The 22,091-nt window shown below is 32.1% G+C and overlaps 1 protein-coding gene across 2 annotated transcripts in view; it reads left to right on the top strand.

The window, feature by feature from the left end:
• LOC129939863 (neuroligin-4, Y-linked) overlaps positions 1-22,091 on the top strand; it is a 286,993-nt gene that overhangs the window by 14,279 nt on the left and 250,623 nt on the right. Inside the window, exon 1 of one of the 2 annotated variants that reach the window (XM_056048041.1) lies at positions 15,656-15,788. The exons of the other annotated variant lie outside the window; for it this stretch is intronic. The gene's annotated coding sequence lies outside the window, so the exon portion shown is untranslated. Of the gene's footprint in view, positions 1-15,655; positions 15,789-22,091 lie in introns of those variants that run through there. 2 annotated transcript variants of the gene reach the window in all.

Here is a 22,091-nt window from a genome sequence, read left to right as displayed (position 1 = left end):
CAAAATAAATGATGACCCATTCCGCTTAAACCGAAACACTAATTAATAAAAACGATTCTCTCCGTAATGGTAGTTGATATATAGAGAAATGATGGTCACATATTGTTGATGTTCGTAGCAGATTGATTTGTGTTCGGAAACACATTATGCATGCATGTTTGAAACCAATTAAAAAGCCTTAAAGGCTTCGTAGTAATATTTATAGTTTTATTTTATTTTTTAAGGATTCGAAATTTTTAATTGTTGATATAGCCCTTAAAGGACACAATTTGACAGATGTTTGTTTAGGAACAGTAAACAAATAGTGAATAACACTACGTGATGTTTTATTGTACTACAAGTTTTCAAAAAATAAATTTAAGTTTTTGAATAGGCATCCATTATAAAAATGCTGTATCAAATGTTATAACCGCTCTCTCGTTATTTGTAGACAACATAAATAACATCAACTTATAAGTAGAAACCGTTACAGACAATTTTTATTTCGATTATTCTTAGGGCAGTTCCTATTATTGGATCAAGTGTTTTCAGTGGAAATGCAACAGAACAGATATGAGTACTCGAATTAAATTGATTAAATAAGTAAACTTTAAATTCAACTTGAACTTTTTGCTCGCTAACAGCTTAAAAGGGGACATTCCCGTTGTTTAGCTACTTAATCTCATTAAGTTCAAATGAAAAAATAATCGTTTTTTTTTACTTATCAAACAACGATCAAAAAAAGGATTTACTTTATTTATGTATATCTTGTTGGATTGTTGATTAGCCTAAATCTATGATTGAACTCCTTTGGCTTTTGAACCAATACCATTAAATTTATTGCGTATTTCCTTATACAAATTGACGACAGTCTTTTGAGATAGTATTAAAATGCTTGGATTTCAATGTTTCAATGTTGTTGACATTTCTTGTATCTTTGGAATGTTTCTTGATTGTTGTGGAATTTATTTTCTCTGTAAAATTAAAAAAAAGCTGTGAAATTAGTTAAAGAGGAAATATCATTGTAAAAGTTGGAACCTTACATCAAAGTTTTATTTGATGAGAGATGATCAAATTAAAAAAAAAATATGTTACAGTGCACACCCTTTCCCTACAGTTCCGATATTTTTTTTTAATGTAACATGAATAACCAACAAAATTTAATACTTTTTATTTACATATTTTGTTTTCATTAATTTGCATTTTTTAATATCTTAAGCCTGAACAAAACATCGAGTTTAAGTTGTTGTGCAAAACCATTCACGTCAGCTCAAAAGATCTTAGGCCTTATGATGTTTTAATAATAAGTATCAACTTGAGAACAAACTTAATTTATTGTTAATCTTTAATATCTATTGCCAACATGCCTGCAATAAGGTAAATAGGTTAAACGTCTCCACTTACATGAGTTTCCTTAGCTACGTATAAACTAATGTTAAAGCTTGTGAGCATATCTGTGAAAAACTACCTTTTACTTGCAACATATAGGAACCATGCGGTATGTATTGCATTCCTAATAATTTATAACTTGAGATTTTAATCAAACGTTGTCTGTTTATTACATATAAATATACATTGTACATTGTGACCCCTTTCTGAGATATCCAATTTTTTAAATAAAAATCAATATATTTTTTAAAAATTAAAAAAAAAACAATGACATTCTTGAAAGTCATAAAAACAAAACTGTTTTAGGATCAATACCGAAATATGTTTTTTTGCAGCAAGAAGCCAAATTAAGAAAAAAATTGAAAGTTTTAAAAAAATGTATGGGTTAGTTTCTGAAATAATTCGAATTTTTGATTTTTAACCAAAGAATTTATATAGGGGCTGCTGTTAGTTTTTCGTATTGAAAAACAATAAAAGAAAATGCCTCACGATAATCGGCTTAAGGCTTTATTTTCCCGACGCAAGAGCTTGGGATGTAGGGGCCAGGACAAACAGATGGACTGAACTGGAGGACCCACTAAATTAGGTGGCGCAAGAAGAACCAGGGCCAAGTGAATTACAACTCTCAACCATTCCTGTGTGCCAGTAATGCTTTCAGAGATGGAGGGGACCTACAGTTTCAATGCCGAATCCGAACGGCTAATTTGAGAAAGCACTTTTACATGACAAGAATTACTCTTAAAGGATTTGTCAATTCCTAGCAAGTTAGGAAAGTGAAAAAAGTTAGGTGGCACAGGCAGTGATTGAACCGAAGACCTCTTGCATGACAGTCCAACGCACTAATTCAATTTTAAACCTATCTTAAAGCTAGACAAAAATTCATAAAACTAGCCTAATTAACCATAACTTACAACTAACTTACTGGTCCCATACGGACACTCTAAGTTAAACAATAATACTTCATGCTTATGCCTTTCGGCCTCAAGATCACGCTACGTGTACTCGAGTTTGAAATTTTCAAGGAATGCAATACATGCCATATACTCGTAGTTCCTATCTGCTACAAGTAAAAATCATTTTAATGTTCAATATTTATGTGTGTTAAAAAATAAGACGGAATTAAAAGCGAGTTTCAGAAATCAAAGGCAACTAACTCGTAATATAAAATTTGACGATCTTTTTTTTTTAAGATTTCTTTTTAAGAACGTGAATATTTGCTATTTTTCTTAGAAACAAATTTTATGCAAATAATTTAAAGCATTACTAAAGTTTTTCCAAATTCTTTATTGCGTGAGAATAACAATTTTAGTTGATTTTAACAGCAAGCCACTTTTTGGTAAATTCCATTAAATTAATAACAAATCTTTATAAGAAATCATTAATTATACAACTTTACTGTATAAGCTTTATGGCTCCCCCAGGCAGTGATTGAAGTTGATGAATTTGTGTTGCGTTATTAGAAAAGGGCTGAATTTTCTATTCATATTATGTTTTTGGGACAGTCCTCTGTTAAAAGTAGTGCTTTTAGCAAACAATGTTTAAGGAAGTAAAATAGCAATTTTGTTTTTGTATATAAATAATTCAAAATATAAGCGGAGTCATATCCATTAACGCGATAAGACAGTTTTGAGTTCAAGGGAGTTCCTATGAAAATAAGCCCTACGATCCCTTGGATCAGCCATTTCAACGTTCAGTTAATTTTTTATAAAAATCCAACAGTCAGTTTTTTCATAAAAATTTAAATCTGCAAAAAACTGTTCTAATTGTTTTAGCTTTTCAGTTAGCAGCTACTCCAACCAAATATCATACCGAACTTTCATGATTAAAACCTTACCGAATTTGTATCTAACACAATATATGCATACAGGTGGATTTGTAATGTGCATTAATCATAGCAAATAATTTATGAAAGTTATGTTTTATATGGTATCATATTTAGAAGATGGCGGGAATCCAGTCCTAAGTTTTGTTGTAAGTTGTTGCATAGATTAAAAATAATCTGAATTTAATTTCCGTCATTCTAATTTCCCGTTGCACTTAAATTAAACAAAATTAAATTATTAAAACTTTTCCAGCCATTTTTTAGCTGTAAATGTTGTTACTAGGCAGATGTTTCTGGACTTACATATTTATATATAAGTAGTTCGGCTTTGCGAAGTAGATTTCTACCTGAGTCCAAATTTTATGAAAAATTATATAAAATACTACTTTTATAGTTGGATTACTTACAATTCTAAGAGTTTAGCAACAAGATTTTTCATTTTGAAAATTCCACTTTTTGCATAGTTGTTACTTCTAAAATAGTGATTTTTTAACATTTGCCAAGAAAAAACTACGTCATCACTATGTTAAAAGTGAAACAATATAATCTTTAACAATGTATACAATTTGTTTAAATCCACTACAAGACGGCTCTCGGTAGTACAAACAATGAAACAATAGCAACTTTGCGAGAAAAGCTTCTTGAAAGTTTTATTTTTCTTATAAGGCTTTGTTCTTTTGAAAATAAAGTTTATGCAAATGCTCTAAAATCTTAAATATAGAATTCGTTATACAGTTACAAACGTCCGAATTGGTCATTAAAAGGGTATGGTGCTGAAACCGTAGTCATTGCTACCATTTATATTGTTCCAATATTTACAATATATCTCTTACTATTTTGTGGAGACCCTTGTATAAGGTTCGAACCATAAACACTTCATTTAGAAGTCTTCCATCTTAAAAAATATGTCCTCAAAATGTAAAACAAAAAATATAAAAATTTAAGGACATCTAATGTATACAAACATTTCCGTTTTTTTTTTAAGAGTATTCCATCTGTAAATAGATGTTGGTACACTTGTAAATGTATACAAAATTATATACACCTAATTAAAAACATTATGAATTATAAAAAAACATTGTTTTGACTTGAATTGAAAGCTATATAGGACGAATATCTTTTTAAGTTGCAGTAATATGGTATCATTTTTATTTTAAAAATCACATAATATTAAGTGTGTATTTACATATATATAATGAAGATGCGTAAGTTATAATGCAACACGTATTTTCTTGAAAAAGCAAGAAGGACCTAGAATTTTAAAATTCAATTTTACACATGTTACAATTTATAGGCAAGTTAATAATTTATAGAAGAATTCTAAAAAATGAAAGGTTCGTACGATAAAACATATGAAATGTAAACCACCACAAACATTAAAAAAACATTTTTTTTGACGTAATACGTAATTTTTATTTAATCTTACGCTTTAGTTCAGTTAAATAAGGCTTCCACCTCGGAATGTATTAAGTTGAAAATTAGTTTATACAATATTTTTGATGTTCTAAACATTGTACAAAAAGTCTAATAATATTTCACGTCCGCTTCGTAAGTTAAAAACTACCAAAAAGGCATAAAAACCTTTTTTTTGTGATTGTTTCCGGGTTTATAGGTCCAATGGTGTTAACAACTTTACACAAATTAACAAGCATACAATTTGCTCAAAAGTGTTCCTCGATAATTGAGTACCAATGATTTGCAATTTGTTGTACTAATTTGTACATCATTAAGAATACATTCTTTAAATATTCTTCAAAACTAACAAACGCTTGATAATGCAATATTGACAACTTTGATCATAAAATTATTTTTTTGAGAAATTTAAGCGTCTTAATGATTTATATAAGATTAATAGGTACTTGATGATTAAAAATGTCTTTGTTTTTAATTAAAAAAAAAATAATGTTAAATTTTTTTTCGAAATTCGATATCTCAAAAACGACTCATTATTTGCTTACAAAAATCGAAAGTTAAACGTACCTACATATATTAATAAGCTCTAAGTGACTGTATACTAAAAATATTCTTTAAGTCACAACAAATCTATTATAAAGTTGTTTAAAAGAAAACCGTTCTAATGATTTTGAAATACAAAAAATTAGGGTCTTTTTGATCAATCAAATGGCAGTTATATTTTTGAAAACCAACTTTTCCGTCCGTGCTACTCAGTCGTACATTTTATTTTAAAATAGGATTTTTCAAGGGAATGCATTTCTTATTTGTTCCTGTGAACAAAATTAAAATTTTGTCACTCGCATATCTGAAGACTCACCAAACTGAGAGGCGTACAAAATCTCTAAAATAAATTCACTATTGACAAAATCTTTATAAAAAGAAAGGTTCAATTTCCATTGCCAAAATTCCCAAAAAATATCCAAATCTCCAATTTCCACGACGAAAATATTTCACTTGTATCATTTTAATGACATTCTTTAACAGTGATAAGATAATAACGAATACCCTTGTGAATAAGGTTTAACAAGTATCAATCAAATTATACTTTTTTTTAGGTTCATAGATGCATTTTGTCCAACTTTAAAATCGATCTATCATCTTTTGAGATATTACCTCAACCCGAAGGCACAGGAAAAGGCATTTAAAGGCGTTGAATTTGTGATTTTCTCATCACGAAATAACTTCAGCTTCGAGTACATACATGTCTAGATAGGGAATTGAACTAAGATTATTACAGAGACGTAAAATGCAGCTCTGGTACATTTTATTTTTTTCACATAATTTTCACAGCTTTAATTATCACTTTTAAGGAACTCTTCATGTAGTACACCTCCACCTCACCGAAAACTTTGTGTTCGTTATACCAAAATGATCAGAGTTACCACTTTAATGAAAAATTCTGAACATAGAATATAAAATTATTTATAAAGGTTATCTGGCAGACGATAATCTTGCGATGTCTATAACTTATTTTATAATGTTTTTTTTTTTATTTTATTGAAAATAATATAATAAAGGAATTTTGAATGTTTGGTGTTGTAAAGAAAACATTTATGAAGTTTATAAATATTTGGTATCGAATCGAGGATGATACCAAGAAAAGGCAAACAATTATTTTTGTATGAAGTTATTTAACTTTTAAAACTTATAAACTTTTATTTATTTATATCCACAAAGTTCGTGTTGGTAAATTGCGAGAAAACTGCAGGTTTATCAATACAAATTTCTTTAAGTATTTTGAATTATTAACATGAAAGTTTTTCTAGTCATCAAGTACAGAAAATTTAAAGCTTAAAATTAATGACAATTGAAGAATTATTCAGAGTCTTGAAAGTTTTAATAAAGTGGTTACACTGGTTATGACATATTATGATATTTTCTATCACCCAGATAAAAATGCGATAAGTGGATCCACAATGTCTGTGTTTATTTTAACTACCCCATAAATTTAACAGTGCGCATCCTTCTCCATTATTTGCTATGAAACAAACCGTGTATTATTATAAATGTACATATGTAGTATGTGGACGAAGCCTTCTTATTTATATATTTATGTCAGAGGCGGCTCTATAACAAAATGGGGCATGTGCAAGATTTAGATATCGGGGCCCTTGGAAAGATTTTAAGGACACATAATTATGATAATAATACAATAGTACAAACAAAATATTCATGAATTAGACAAAAGTTAAGAATATTTTTTCATAAAATTGATTTAAAAGACACAACAATTACCCTAGTTTTTAAACTATGGATGCAAATTATGCCTTATTGTTTAAAACCCTTTTTAATTCATTTCTGCTTCAAAAGTAACCACAAATTCTACATAGCATGTAGCGCTAAGGCGGGAGAGTTGAGCAACAAAAAAAACAAATGGAAAGAGATTTTTGCTGGAGTCTTCCACCTAGATCGTAGTTAGATTCTTTAAGTCAGTTCACATCTAATAATGTTTATTCAACATATGAAAAAAAAAATTAATAATTATAGAACTTGGGTAGTTATCGCAGCCAGATTCTTGAGGTCCGTTTGAAACAAATGCTAGATCGAACTTAACTTTTGGAAAGACAAAGAATGAATGTTTTTTTCCAGACCAACTAATAAAATTTAAAAAACACAAGTTATCCTGCTTTGTATCTAAATTTAAAGGACCTTAAATTTAGGTACTGCTTCCTATCTAAGCCTCCCGTATGATCAAGTCTTCTTCTTTCTCCCTGTAAATTGAGATTAGATTTTAAGGGATGATGTGTAATTTGCAAAAACAACCCAAATTATTTAGGAAATGGCTATCATTTCATTCTTTATGACAATATTGGTATGGTTCAATTATGGCATTATTAAGGTTTTATGCCATTAATGTGCCGAATTATCTCAACTAAAGCTCTTGAATTATCTTGAATTGGCCTTTCTTTCACATTACCCCAAAGAAAGAAGTCCATATTTTTCAATTCGAGCCATAAAAAGTTCGTTATCAACTCACAATAGCTAACACCATTCACAGCAACTTAACTGCTTAATCGGCCTTATTCCGTCAGCCAATAAAACATACCAAACAGTCACACTTTGTGGGAACATTGGTTTTTTATTAATCACTTTTGGCCCAAATACCTTAATTCCTCTTATTGACAAATCAACTGAGGTAAAAATGTGCCTCATCAATGAAGAAATTTTTTTCGAAAAATGAGCATCCAATGTTGGGATTTCTTGCCACCTTTCTGACCATTGACGATGATTAAAATGGTCTAAATTCTATAGTTCCTTGCAATCGTGTAAATGCAAGTTCTAACACACAATGTTCATCATCGAGTGAGAGGTGCAATTGTTTGGCACAACGACAAGTTGAGGTGGACGGCTTTTTACCCACACTAATCGCGAACACCTGAAATAATTTCAGCATTACGAGCTGTACGAGCATGTACTGGTGTTTTCACATCTTCTACAGATACGGTTTGCTTACATTTGTACACGATTTTTCCGACATTTGGACTACTAAATTTACTAAAAAAAATCACGAAATGCACGATATGCATTTTGATTTTAAAAACCCATTTTCATAGTAAGACTGAATAACTTTAACATTTTTTAACTTTAATATCGGCCCATAAAATTTAACCAATTTTATAATTTATTTATTATTCCTCAATAAATACATTGTAAAAGAGTTAACAACTCACATACAAAATTAATTAGCCGGCAGTTAACAATCCGTAGAAGCAGGTCCTAGTAAATTACACAAGACCTCTCCTAGTGACTTATCAGCCTTTACTGTTTGCGAGAAATTTCGGGGGACCTACAGTATTTCTCCTGAATCCGAATCTGAACCGAAGAGAATTACTGTTGGAATATTTGTCAAGTCTATGCAAGAGTCAGTTCAGTAGCCGTGAAAAAAATGTTAGGTGGCACAGTCTGAAACTGAAATTAAGACCTCTGGTATGACGGTTCTAAGTACTATGCACTGGGCTTGATTTAAAGAAGCGGAATCTTTTTAATGTTGTTGGGGGGCCCTCGAAGAGCGTGGACATGTTCTGTACCACACTCCACACACTCTTACGGCCGCCTCTGGATGTATTATTATTATTTTTACAGCAGCAGTCCATGTACATACGAATGTAGCTAAAGCATATAATCTTTGTATGAAATGTATGCCATTTGTTTATATTTGCCTGCCAAGAATGATTGCACAAGTTATTACTTAAACTGTGTATGTAAATATGTATATACGTACTGTACACATTTGCGTGTTTTTCTGTTCTTAATAATATAAACAACACCCACACAATTAGAACAATCGTACTGATGTGTTCTAAGTCGCAATCGGCGTGCATAAATATATACGTGCCTATCTATATATATAAGATAGTAAGCACGCCACGCTTTTATAAATGTTGCGCCAGGAGGCTAGGACACGTGCAGCTAATTGGACTTTTTCTTTTGTCGTAAATCCTTGCATATCTCAATTTTTATTATTTTATTTTGTTCTACTGTTTTATATACGAATATAAGGTTTAATAGCGTAAAGAATTACGTTAATGAACTTCTTGTTTGGCCTTATTTAATTATGGGTCAACGAATACGAATAAGTGAGTGTGTGAGTTACAAATTGACTGCCACTTTGTTCTTTATTCATTTTCGAAAACTTTCCTAGGTATGAACTGAACCTATATAATATTATGTAAGTAGCTTTTTATCCCTTTTGGGTATTTATTTGAACGAATAAAGTTGAATTTTATGAGTTTGATTTATATATTTCTTATACTTATTAAATTATGATAGGATGATGGTGATGGGTATATACATTTATAGTAATCAACATAAAAGGGATTAATGGATCTTCGGGAAATAAAAATCAAAATCTACTCAGTTAATGAAATAATAATTAGGCTTTTGAAACAAATACCCTTTCCTAAGGTAGTTATTAAAAAAAGATGTCTGTCTTATATTTCAAAATTTCTGTAGGAAAATTTATGTGAAATTTAAAAACACTTTTAAGCTAATATACTAGTAATTTTTATATTTCTATAGATTGATGTGGTTCTATGGTCCTTTGTTAATGCACACATCAACATATCTGATATTTGTTCTTCTTTTACTTTAATTCCATTTTTTCTTCAACTTTACGTCGTTTATAGGAAAATAAACGCATTTGTTGTAACCATTTCCAAAAGATGATAGCAAATTCTTTTGTCCATGTCCTTGATTTGAAGTCTATTTATTTTTATTTTTATTTTTATTTTATCAAAATCTTAAAACTATCTTAAGGCTATACAAAAGTTCTTAAAAAAACTAGTGCACATTTTAAAAACTTAAAAAATATCTTACTTGCCCTAATCCCTTATCTTATAACTACTGCCTTTCGGCCTAAGAACAATTTGAATGCTAAATAACGAGAACTTAATCTAAAACCAAGAAAATTTATAAAAAAAAACTTGGTATCTTTGTTTTTTATTTTATATAAAAAAAGAAACCCATTATAATCAAATTATAATGAAAAAAATTAACTTAAATTATAATACTTAAGCTACTTAAAACTAACCAATACCAATAACACTACTTAAAACTACTTAAAAACTAGAACATCCACAGTAACCTTTTTTTTGTGTGTTTTGTTTTATTTTAATAATTTTTGTTTTTTTTTTGTTGGTGCAGCCATAACTGTCCCTAACCTAATCCGTAAACCTATGTAAGCCGGCTAAGACCAAACGCCCTAGACAACTTTCATTCATATTCTCAGTTTGAAGCCACCAAAACTGGTTCTCCTGCCTCACCTTACCTCTTCGGTCAATATCGAAAACAGTCTTAGCGAACCGAAGGCGTTCGGCTAGTTCCAGTGCGAGGACGTCTCGACTTTTAAAGAGTCGCCTATCTACAGTTTTACGGCTGAAGTGGTAGATAAGCGGAACCGCCTCCCTATCCTGTATCAGCCCTCAATTGTCATAATAGAGAAAAGTTTCGGGTGGAATGTTGTCACTTAAACGTGCACTTTCGTAGTACTCATTGTTGGGGTAGTAAGCCCCAAAAATTAAGCCGTTAGTCGTCGATATCGCTCCTGCAATGTGACCACTACCAATTTTCAGCAAGGAATTATCTATTCTGATTATGTTAGTAATGTTTGTACTCCGACTCTGGTGTTCTGTGTAGTCCAAGGCAACGTCGCAGACATTTTCTCTCAAACACCCTAATCTTTTCCATTTGAGATTGGGCAACGTTGGACCATACCGGGCACCCATAGGCAATCATCGGCCGGATAAGGGCCAGGTTGCAAATCACCTTCACCCTGCTGTCAAGACGACTGCCAAAAAACAACCGATTTGTCAGGGCAAAGCCTCCCCTAGCTCTGACCAGAGCAGCACTCATATGTCTGTCGAAATACAAGTACTGATCCAACCAGATGCCAAGGTACTTTACTACACTTTTATTCGCCAGTGGCTGTCGATTTGGTCCAACTAGATTTTTCAGGTCTTTCTCGTATCCCTTGATGCTCCATACAATGGAGTCCTGAACAGAATAGTTTCGCATTTCTGAAAGTTGATTTTCAACTTCCTGTAATCGCAACATTGCTGAATCTTGTCGAAGTCACCCTGCTAAAGTGTCTTAATAATGGGGCCACTCTGTATGAAGTTAGATCGTTGGCGTGCACTATTGCCTGAGATCACTGGTGTAAATGCTGAATAAGATCGGCGAGTTAACCGCTATCTGTTGAAGACCATTTTGAATATCAAAGATTTTGGTAGATGTTACATTGCCAATTTTGACAATAAACCGTCTGCCATTTTGCATGTCATAAAGCATATACAACAGTGGTTTACTTAGGCCAAGTCTGTTTAACTGTATAGATACAGGCACTCTAACCATACGGTGTCGAAGGCCTTCTCCAAGTCAACCAGACAAGCACCTGTACATTGCCTTTTAGATTTGTTCCACTGGAAACAAGCTTAGACATGTCATGTCCCGCCGAACTGATTATCCGGAATCATTCTGTTGTTCTCAGCCCAATTGGACAGAGCTCTTTTCATAACCTTCTCGACACTTGGTAAAAAAATTATCGACCGGTGATTCGACGGATTGGAGTTGTCCTTTCCCTTTTTTGAGAGAAAATGTACCACAGCTATTTTCCAACGGACCGGATAATATGAATTATTCAGAAAGTTGTCAGACAGACTGGTATAAATGTCCACAGATTTCTGAGATAAATGTCGTAGTACAATGTTGGATATACCATCGACTCCTGTTGACTTCTTTTTCTTGAATGAATCGAAGATGAGCTGGAGCTCTATCTTCGTGACTAATAGGGTATAAGTCCCGTTTTGCCGTCTTCGCCGTTTTCGTCATTGAAGATTTAAAGTCCATTTCGACCCATAAATGCATCCATCAAATCGTCACTAACCATGTTCGCGTTAAGCACTCGTTTTATTTGTGGACAGCCCATTTCATAAAATTTTTTTTTAGCAATATTTGATGGCTGACAGACGAAATTAGTTTTCAAAAACGGCTCTATAGACATATACATACGTTGATCATAGTCTGACATTTTTCGTGTCCTTCCAAAGAATTGTGGTAATATCGACACCATAAGTGGAACCAACCTCTTCTGTCGAAGAACCTTTTGCTGTTTTTTCAGCTCTTAACTCTAATCGTTCAGATAACTTCCAAAAAGATAAATAGACAAAGATTTATTTAAGTTTTAAAATTGTAACATGTATACACTTTTTAACATAAATATTGTTGTTGTTTTGCTTTAAGGTGTTTTGTAGATCATACAGAAGATTTTAATATGTTTTTGTTGCTTTGTGCACATAATCAGCCATCCTTTCAAGTGGGTTGTTTAAAAATTCAATTCTGCCAGGTTTTGTAAGTAAGGTTGAAACGAAGCTAGCACATTTCGTTTAACTTCATCCATTTTTAAAACAACAAAGTTCTAGAGTTTATTATCGACACTACGATCCTTCTTACTATTTCTTCAGTGTGGCTAAACATAATTTAAAATAAAGTTTTAGAGATTAAAGGTCCAGTTTCAATAAGGAGTATGTGGCTTAGAGTTCTGTTTGGCAGCCGCAATTGACGTTTTAAGAAGTACTTCAGGAGCTTTTCGGCTGAGACGCCAGCCCAGGATTCTACAGCGTTAAGAATTTTGCTTTGAGAGTTAAGAGAAGTAATCGATATTTTGAGCTTAATGAGAGATCTTTGTTTTCATAAACATTATTGGAAACCAGTATCAGCCCCATTCTTCTAAGCAGATAGTTTCTTTTAAAGGTTGCTTGTAATAGTGAAACCTAAGTATTGGTATTCTTTTACTGTTTTAATGGTGTCCTTCCAAAAAAACCATTTCCCATTTGACGGCAGCTTGAATTTCGGTATTCCATTTGGTTGGAAAATTTTTAGTAGTTTGTGACATTCTGTTGACAATATTATCAGTTGTCCCAATGTCTCGAGTGCCAGGCACAATAAGTTCGTGGCTCTGGGGTAAATATTTCAATTTGTACGAGTAGCAGTTGCCGTTTTTTGAGCTACACAGGTATGTGTCGAAACCAGTATTTGCTCCAGTGAGCTTCAATGTTAGGGTAACGAAAAATCGACATAAAATTCAGAACTCCCATATTATTAGATGTGGACATTTTCTATCATTTGGATAAGATGATATGCATATACTCGTAAATATTGTATAGTTTTATGAAGAATATACGAGTTATTTATTTTGGAATAACATTTTCCTAAAATTACTAATCAACTCCATTAAAGCCACAGGCTGATGTCATAATTGAAGAACTTTAATCTTCTTCGTTAAGTAGCTGCCACCAAGTCTTTTTATTTGACTTGAATGGCTTTGACACTTCTAGTTGTTGCGTTTCTGTTGACACTTCGTTTTTAAAAATTTTTCTTAACACTTTTAATTCGGTCATATTCAAGTGCTCAAATTGCTTACATTCATCAAACAAAGCAAACAATAAAGTATTCATGAGTCACGAATCTTGGCACTATCTTTCGGTTGTATTTCTACCATAGCAGTTTCAAAAAAAAAAAAAAAACATTTTGGTTAACCCTAAATATTTTACGAACCAAAAACGCTAGACACTTGAATTAAATTTTACATTATATATTGTACCGTGATACCTAACCAGTATATTTTTGTAAAAAATCCAATAAATGTTTTTTTAAATCAAAACAAATTAAAAAAAATGCATCACCTAGAAAATTTTACGAATAAAAAAAGATTTCATTTCCAAATTAATTTCGTGCAACAAAAAATATCGTTTTCAACATCTGGTAAAATTTTTTGAAAAATCTAATGACAGTTTTTTTTTTATTAAAAATTAAGCACTTAAAAGAAAATTTATCAAAAGTTGGTAAGAATTGATTTTCGACACAAATATCTTTTCAAAAATTTGAGATCATGGCTTCCAAATAATTTTAACTTATAAGAAATATTGTTTTAAACATTCTGAAAAATTTTGAGAAACATCGAAATCACAGTTTTTTTTACCAAAAATAAAAACCTAAGAAAAAAATATAATAAAGGTTGTTAAAAATTGATTATCGACTCAAATATCATTTGAAAACTTTGAGATATTGGCATTAAACTACTCGATTCTTTTAAAAAATATTGTTGTCAACATTCAGTAAACTTTTGAGAAAAACCTAATTGACAGCTTTTTTACAAGAAATAAAAACCTAAAAAAACAATATAACTTGGTAAAAATTTACTTTCGACTCAAATAGCTTTTCAAAAATTAAAAATATAAAATAATATTATAATAAAATATTGTCTTTTTATTACCCGAGGCATAACGGCTAGTGCTTTGGACTGTCATGCGAGAGGTTTTGGGTTCGATCCCAGACTATGCCATCTAAAGTTTTTTTCACGGGTACTGCCTCTTGCGAGGAATTGACAAATTCTCCAAGAGTAATTCTTGTCATGAAAAGTGCTTTCTTAAATTTGCCGTTCGGATGTGGTAGGTCCCTTCCATCCCTGACAACAGTACTCGCACACAGGAATGGTTGAGAGTTGTCAGTCACTAGGCTCTAGTTCTCAAACGGACTGCTGCGCCACCCAATTTATTTTTCACAGAAACTTTTGTTTTCGATATTCAGTAGTTTCTTTTTATTAAATTCCAAAAGTCGGTTTTTTCATAAAAAACATAAAATCTACAAAAAATAGTAGGCAAATTTGGTAAAAATTGATGTTCGGTTCCTGATATCTCTTAAATTAATTTCAATTATCCAATTTGTAAAAATTTAAGAAATGCTACATAAATTGAAAAAAATTATTTGTCTAAAAATCTATTTAACAAAACCACATTTTTAAAATAAAATATTTCCTTACATGAAAAATATTGTTGGTAATTTAAATTTTTGTAAGAATAATTCAAATGACAACTTTTTTAGCCCCACACGAAAACCTTCAAACTTTTAAGCAAGACAAATCGACAGACAAGATGTGAAGTAATCAGTGTGGATCGCATCTCGGCCTCTTTTTAATGTTTATTTTATTAAAATGCACAGAACAAATATAAACATAAGAAATTATGACAATGAACAACATTTTTTATTGACTGTAATTTGTGATACCGAAAAGTATTCGAATAAATAAATTTGCAAGACTGTTTTCGTTCTACATAAATTGATTTGTTTTTGATTTAAGATAAAATCTGAAGATCTGCATTTTTTGGCAGACTAACAAACATGAACGACTTACATTTTAAAATAGTTTCATCGTCGATAGCAACAAACAAAAAGTAACATTAACAATAAACACCACAAAATAGTTAATATGTTTGGTAACAAGAATTTAGTTGCAAATTTTGACAATTTCCCATAGACAATAACTAAGTTAAATAAGATTTAAAGTTATCGAAGTAGCATTATCTTTCGTAGAGTTCATTTTGACATTTCAGTTATAGTATAAGGGTATCTGAAATATACTGAACGATCTTATACTGAAAACGATTGCCGAAACTATAGTGACAAAGTAACTTGAAGGAAATTATTATTGTGAATGATAATAATCGTTTTGAAAATTACGAAATGACTTCCCTATTTTTTAGAATTCCGGATCCAAATCCGATACGATTTTTTCGTGGCTATATTCTTCTAAGAGCGTGACGGACAAAGCTTGTTGACGTAAAGTACAAGAGACAAGTCTTGCATCAAGGTCAGTATACAACATTCACTATTCCGTAGCCTATGGTTAAAATTTAAAGGCCGCGATTTCGCTTTAAAGATGTAAAGTTGGTCAAAATCGAAGTTTTAAAAACTCTAGACCCAAGACAAAATTGTTTTTTGTTTGACATTAGTCTGAAAAATATTTTTTTTGTTTATGATGGACAAACAAAACAATTTAAAAAATCAGGCGTGATAAAAGACGATTGAAAAATTCTCATTTATTTTTAAACAGTTTTTTTTTTTTGAATAAATGTAAATCCAAATAAAGTTATTCACAAAAAATAAAAACTTAATTGTCAATTAAGTCGCTTTAAATTACAAAGGTATTCGATTTATGTAATTAAGGTACCAGTATCTGTGATAAAAAGAAGTGAGGATAAGGAACTCTATTAAAATAAAAAGTTATATTTTCTGATTGGAAAACTTTTTCAGAACAGAGCAAACTTTATTCCGGAATTACTTTATGAAATATAATGCTTATCACACTCCAGAATACGACATCATTTCATAACCATCATGATGCCTTTTAGAAAATACCAAATCCAGCTTTCCTTCATTTTATGGGTATTTATGACTGGCAAGGATTAAATACATTTTGTTTTTTTTCTTTCTTCGCTTTTGTTTTCGTTTTCGTTTTCTTCTTTTTTTTCATTCTCATTTTGGGTACTTAGGAGATAACCATTACATTCCCTAGGACATATTCTGTTGGGAATTTTCAAGCACATTCTTTTGGTCATAAAGATAAAATAAAGAAACCAACATAAAGGAGACAAGAGGCGGCAATGATTGACACTGGAGGACAAAGCTGATGACTGACTTTATTCCTTTCAAGAAAATACACAAATAATATGTACACAGTACAGTATAAAAACATATTTATAGATGCATATGTAGTTATGAACTGTACATAGTACTACATAAATTAAATATATACATAAATAATAAAACACCACCAGAAGAACAAAAGCAGCTTTTAGAGGATTCATTTTTTCCATCAGCTTTATCATCTTTGTTTTTATCAAATTTTATGAGTTGTATACAAAACGTTTTTATTTTCGATATTTTCTGGAAATTCCTTTGGGATAAATGTGGCAGAATTTACTCATTTTCGAGACCCACATCTTTTCACATAAAAATAAAGGATCATAAATGTAATATAGCCTTACATACATATCCAAGATACAAAGGATTTACCTACTTATATATATATGTTTGTGCACATGTTATATGCACATAAATAAGGTGATTGTTAAGATAGACAGATTAAAGGTCTGAAGATGGTTTTGGCGTTGTTTTTCTTACTGACTGTGATTCCAACTTAACAGAACATTATTTTAATGAAAATCGAAGACTTGGTTTTGAAGATATGGATTGGAAGGAAAGGAAGGATTGTTTCTTTGTTATTCTATTTAAAAAAAAGGAGTTATCCAGAAATTGAAAGAAATATCTGAGATGTCAAAGTGGGACAGTTGTTAAACAAAGTGAAAAGAAAAAGATACATTTTTGAGCCTACTATATGTGAGTGGGATTGACTTATTTAAACAAAATGAAAAGAAAAAGAATTGTTTTTGAGCACTTTTCTTCAATGGATGCAATAAGGGAACATTTGAAGTAAGAGATTGGAAAACAGAAGTTGTTTTTTGGCATATGTATTGATTGGCTACTTTTATGGTACAAAAATTAGTCCTTCTGAGTTGTAAGGCAAATAAATTATGAAAAAAGTAGTGCTCGAAATTCGAGGTCGAAGACTTGAATTATTTATGAATTATGACTTTCAAAAACCATTAGTAAGACCTAGGGAACAAAATTCAATTACCGCATTTATGTAAAATCAACATATTTGAATTTTTAGGGAAATCCCGAAATTTCAATAACTCGAAAAACCAAAATATTGAAAATCCGAGAATGTCGAGATTCGAAAGTCAAAAAATCGCGAAATTCCATACTTCCAAAAACTAAAATGTTCGAACAAATTTTATTCACAACTCATACCACAATAAAACTGCTACTTCTGTTTTAAGCTTATTTTGCGACGTTTAATTTCAGAAAACACTTTTTATGACAAAAATTACACTTTGAGGATTTGTCAATTTTTCAAAAAAGGCAGTACCCGTGATATTTTTTGTTTGAGGTGACAAAGACAGAATCCAAGACTTCATCTATGTTGTACGCACTTACCACCATGCCACAATTATTGTGCATACTTAAAAAATGAGCATAATAAAAGCTAACAAGTACTTACTTACCTGCTTAAGGTGGCGCGTCTGTCCAGTGTGAACTAGGGCATCACCCAACAAACTTCGCTATCTAGCTTGGTCCCTACCTAGATGACTCCAGTTGCGTGCTCCAAGTCAAGTGAAGTCACTTTCCACTTGTGAAGCCAACTGATCCGCAGTCTGCTTCTACTGCGCTGTCCTGTGGGCGTCGATTCCAAGACTTTCCGGGCCGGAGCATTGGCTTATATGCGCTTGACCCAGCCATCTCAGTCGTTAGACTTTTCGTCACTCCATCTTCTCTCCCACTCACTTTCTATGCAAACGGGACCGTAGATTACGCGAACAACTCAAAGTGCTTTCTTCCGCTTTTGTCATAGTTCATGATACTGCATCGTATAGTGGGACGGGGATGATGAGGGTCTTATACACTTTGGTTTCTCGAAAGAGGGCTTTGCTTCTTAGTTGCTTTTTTAGACCAAAGAAACAGCGATTGGCAAGAGTAATTCTTTTTTGATTTTCTGAGTTCATAGCGGATCCTAGTTGCGTCTGTCGATGTTTACCGAGACGTCGGTGTTGTGGCCCTTTCTTGATGATAGCATTTACTTTGTTTTGCCATCATCAACCGATAAACCCATTTTTAACGCCACTGCCTGAATACTCACAAAAGCGCCATTGCCATTACGCTGAGTTCTTCCGATTATGTCAATATCGTCAGAATATTCCAGTAATTGGACAGACTTTTGTGAAGATAGTGTCTCCAGTGTTGATGTGGGACCTCTTCAGTATTCTTTCAAGGACGATAATATTATAGAAATCTCATGAGAGGCATCACCTTGTCTGAAGCCTTTTTTTGCAATCGAAAGGTTCTGTTAAGTTGTTTCCAACCTTCATGGAGCAGCACGAAGTCTCCGTGTTCATCCTGCACAAACGGATGAGTTCTGGCAGCTCGACTGCAGATGCTGTCATAAGCGTCCTTAAAATCGATGAAGAGATGGTGGGTGTGGATTTATTGTTCTTGGGGTTTTCGAGGATCTGCCGTAATGTGAAAACTTTTCTGGTCTGATAAAGACCTATCAGGTTGTTGACGATGGGCTTTAGACCTTTACATATTACGTCAGAGAAGATTTTGTAAGCGATGTTAAGCAGACTGATTCCTCTTTATTTGTTTTTTGGTTGAATATGGCGATCCTGGATTATTTTTTTTCGGGATTTTCGGTATTTTGGGTTTGGAATTTCATCTTTCGGGTATCTATTCCCATATCGATTTTAAAGTTTAAAATATTATCAACAAATTAAAAAATACTTTAAGATTTTCGATTAAAATCTTTGCTTTCCATTTAAACTATATTGTGTATTTCGTTGGATACGATTTATTAATTTAAATTTAATTTAATTTATTTTATCCTACATTATAAATATACGAATATGTTGGCAACATTCAATTTAAGTATAGATAAGCAAAATACTAGACATTCTTTTCATGTTTAATTTAATTTTATTAAATTAATTATTAAAAAAATATCTATATCCAAGATTGTCGACACAAATTTTATCTTGAACTTACAATAAGGCGTAGGTTTCTATACCTTTCGAGTCGTAATGTAACGCGTCTATTTCTCAGAGCTGCGGTTGTTACTAACCACAAAGCAATTTCCTCGAAGTATTCAAATTTGACTTTGTGATGCGTAGGTACGTCACATATATAAAGGTACGCTAAAAGGACGCAACCAAATTATACATACACGTGTATTTTGATTAAATTCTTTATGATATATCACTTCAACCCTTGAGTGCCAAGAAGGATGATACCGTCGAGCAAACTCAAGATACAACCATTAATTCATATTATTAGTATAGCTATCTTTTAATACATATACATATATACACGTACTATATCCTTAAATATGGTACAATTTGCGTACACTATAGTGTGAAGTGTGTACACGTACCGTACATTGTATATACACTCATCGCAAAAGGGATGACATATAATCCTTTTATATAACAATATAAGATAATTTTGGGATTTGTCAACAAAAACGAGTCAACACTTTCGAGTCAACCGTAAAGTCTTACACTAAAACGATTAAGTTTTCTATTGTTAGTATAGGGTGCGCAAAATTATGGGTAGGTACCTATATCACATAAACAAAGTCATTTGCATAATATGAAAATAGAAAAAGAATCTACAACTCATACAATGTAAAATATAGTTATGTAGAAGGGGAAAAAGCAATAATTTATTTTTATTTTATTGTTTCTTTCATTATTGCATATTAAACGCTTTTTTCGTTGAATTTATGACGGTTCTGCGAAGGATACTTTTAAAATTTGTGTAACTTAACCCTGCATCCCCCTAAAGTAGGATCTTAACACTCTTAAGAATCGTATAACTGTTTACGTTGTGAGTGCAAATATATACTTTACGTATGCAAACAATATTTTTGTTAATGGTTCTTTTAGTTCTTCAGTCCTTGACTGATAATATAGACTCTTGTGTAGGTACCCTTGACTGGCTCTTATTAGCTTAGTTATTTTTGATTAAAAATGGGATATTTCATGTTTGTTATTTTCATTCAAGTAATGTTTATGTACTGCACTGAAACTTTAACTAGTGGGTATTATTGGTTTATGTAGCTTCATAATTTCTTTCCGTTGACAAACTCTGAAAAATACTGAAAAAAGTAGATTTTTTTAATATAAAAAAGAGGCTTGGATGAGACCACACTGATAACTTCCCATCCCGTCTGTCGATTTGTCGAAAAACGGTTTGTAGGTTTTCGTGTTTTGTTAAAAAAGTTATCAGTTAAATTATTCTAAAAAATTTAAAATTACCAACGATATTTCTTATAAGATAAACTAGTTTGAAGCTGATATTTTTAATTTTCGAAAAGACAATTGAGTCGAAAATCTGTTTTTACCAACTTTTGTAATTTTTTTTATGTTTTTAATTTTTTTGTAAAAAAAAACTGTCGATTCGATTTTTCTCAAAATTTTACTGAAAGTTTAGAACAATATTTCTCATAAGATAAAATTAGTTTGAAGCTAATATCTCAAAGTTTTGAAAACATATTTAAGTAGAAAATCAATTTTTACCAACTTTTGTTAATCTTTTTTAGGTTTAAGTTCGATTTTTCTCAAAATGTTACTGAATGTTAGTTGCAAAGCACCAACAAGCCTCAGATACGGACGGATTTACTGTTGACAACCCAAGCAAACAAAATAAGGATAACGAAATTCGAATCTGTACGTGGAATATTAGGTCCCTTAACAGACCACGTATAGACGAACAATTAGCGGAACCCCTAAACTGCTTCTACACGGCGCCTGCTACCGAGAACAAAGACAGCGGCTATTTGGTGTGGATTTGTTGTTGGGACTAGATTCAGGCAAAAGGTATTCAACAGTGTGAGCTGTGGCTAAATTCACCAACATAAGCTTAATATGTGGGCATGCCCCAACAGAGGAGAAATATGAAGACACCAAAGACATATTCTTCGAGCTCTTTGACAAGACATATGAGCAGTGCCTTGGCTATGACATTATTATCTTACGAGATTTAAAAGCCAAGCTAGGAAGAGAAGACATCTTTGGTGGCACAACCGGAAGATACAGCCGGAACGACAACACCTCTGACAACAGATTCAAGCTTACGGGGCGAGACGTTCTGGTAGCTCGTTCGCAGTTTACACATCTTAATATCCACAAGGGGATATGGAAATCTAGTGATCAATCAACATGCAGCCAGATTGGCCACATTGCGATCGACGCACGACACTTCTCCAGTATACAGGATATCCGAACTTTCCGGGGGTCCAACATTGACTCGGACCACTACCTCGTTATAGCCAAGGTACGGCTATGGTAATCCCGATCCAAGACAAAACAAGGAAGTACTGTGAGAAATTTCGAAGGAAACAAGAGGCATACAAAACGGCGCAGCACCGAAAGACCAGAGCTATTCGCGAGCTCTATGAGCAGAAGAGGAGAGCACTAGAAGCGTGCGATCGAAGAGATAGAGGGATGCCACAACAGGAATGAGGTTCGTAAATTTTACCAAAAGGTAAAAAAAACCT

Source organism: Eupeodes corollae, chromosome 1, assembly GCF_945859685.1.
Source record: "Eupeodes corollae chromosome 1, idEupCoro1.1, whole genome shotgun sequence".
Classification (NCBI taxonomy): domain Eukaryota; kingdom Metazoa; phylum Arthropoda; class Insecta; order Diptera; family Syrphidae; genus Eupeodes; species Eupeodes corollae.
The sequence above is the reverse complement of the archived record's forward strand: the minus strand, read 5'-3'. Positions and strand labels throughout refer to the sequence as shown.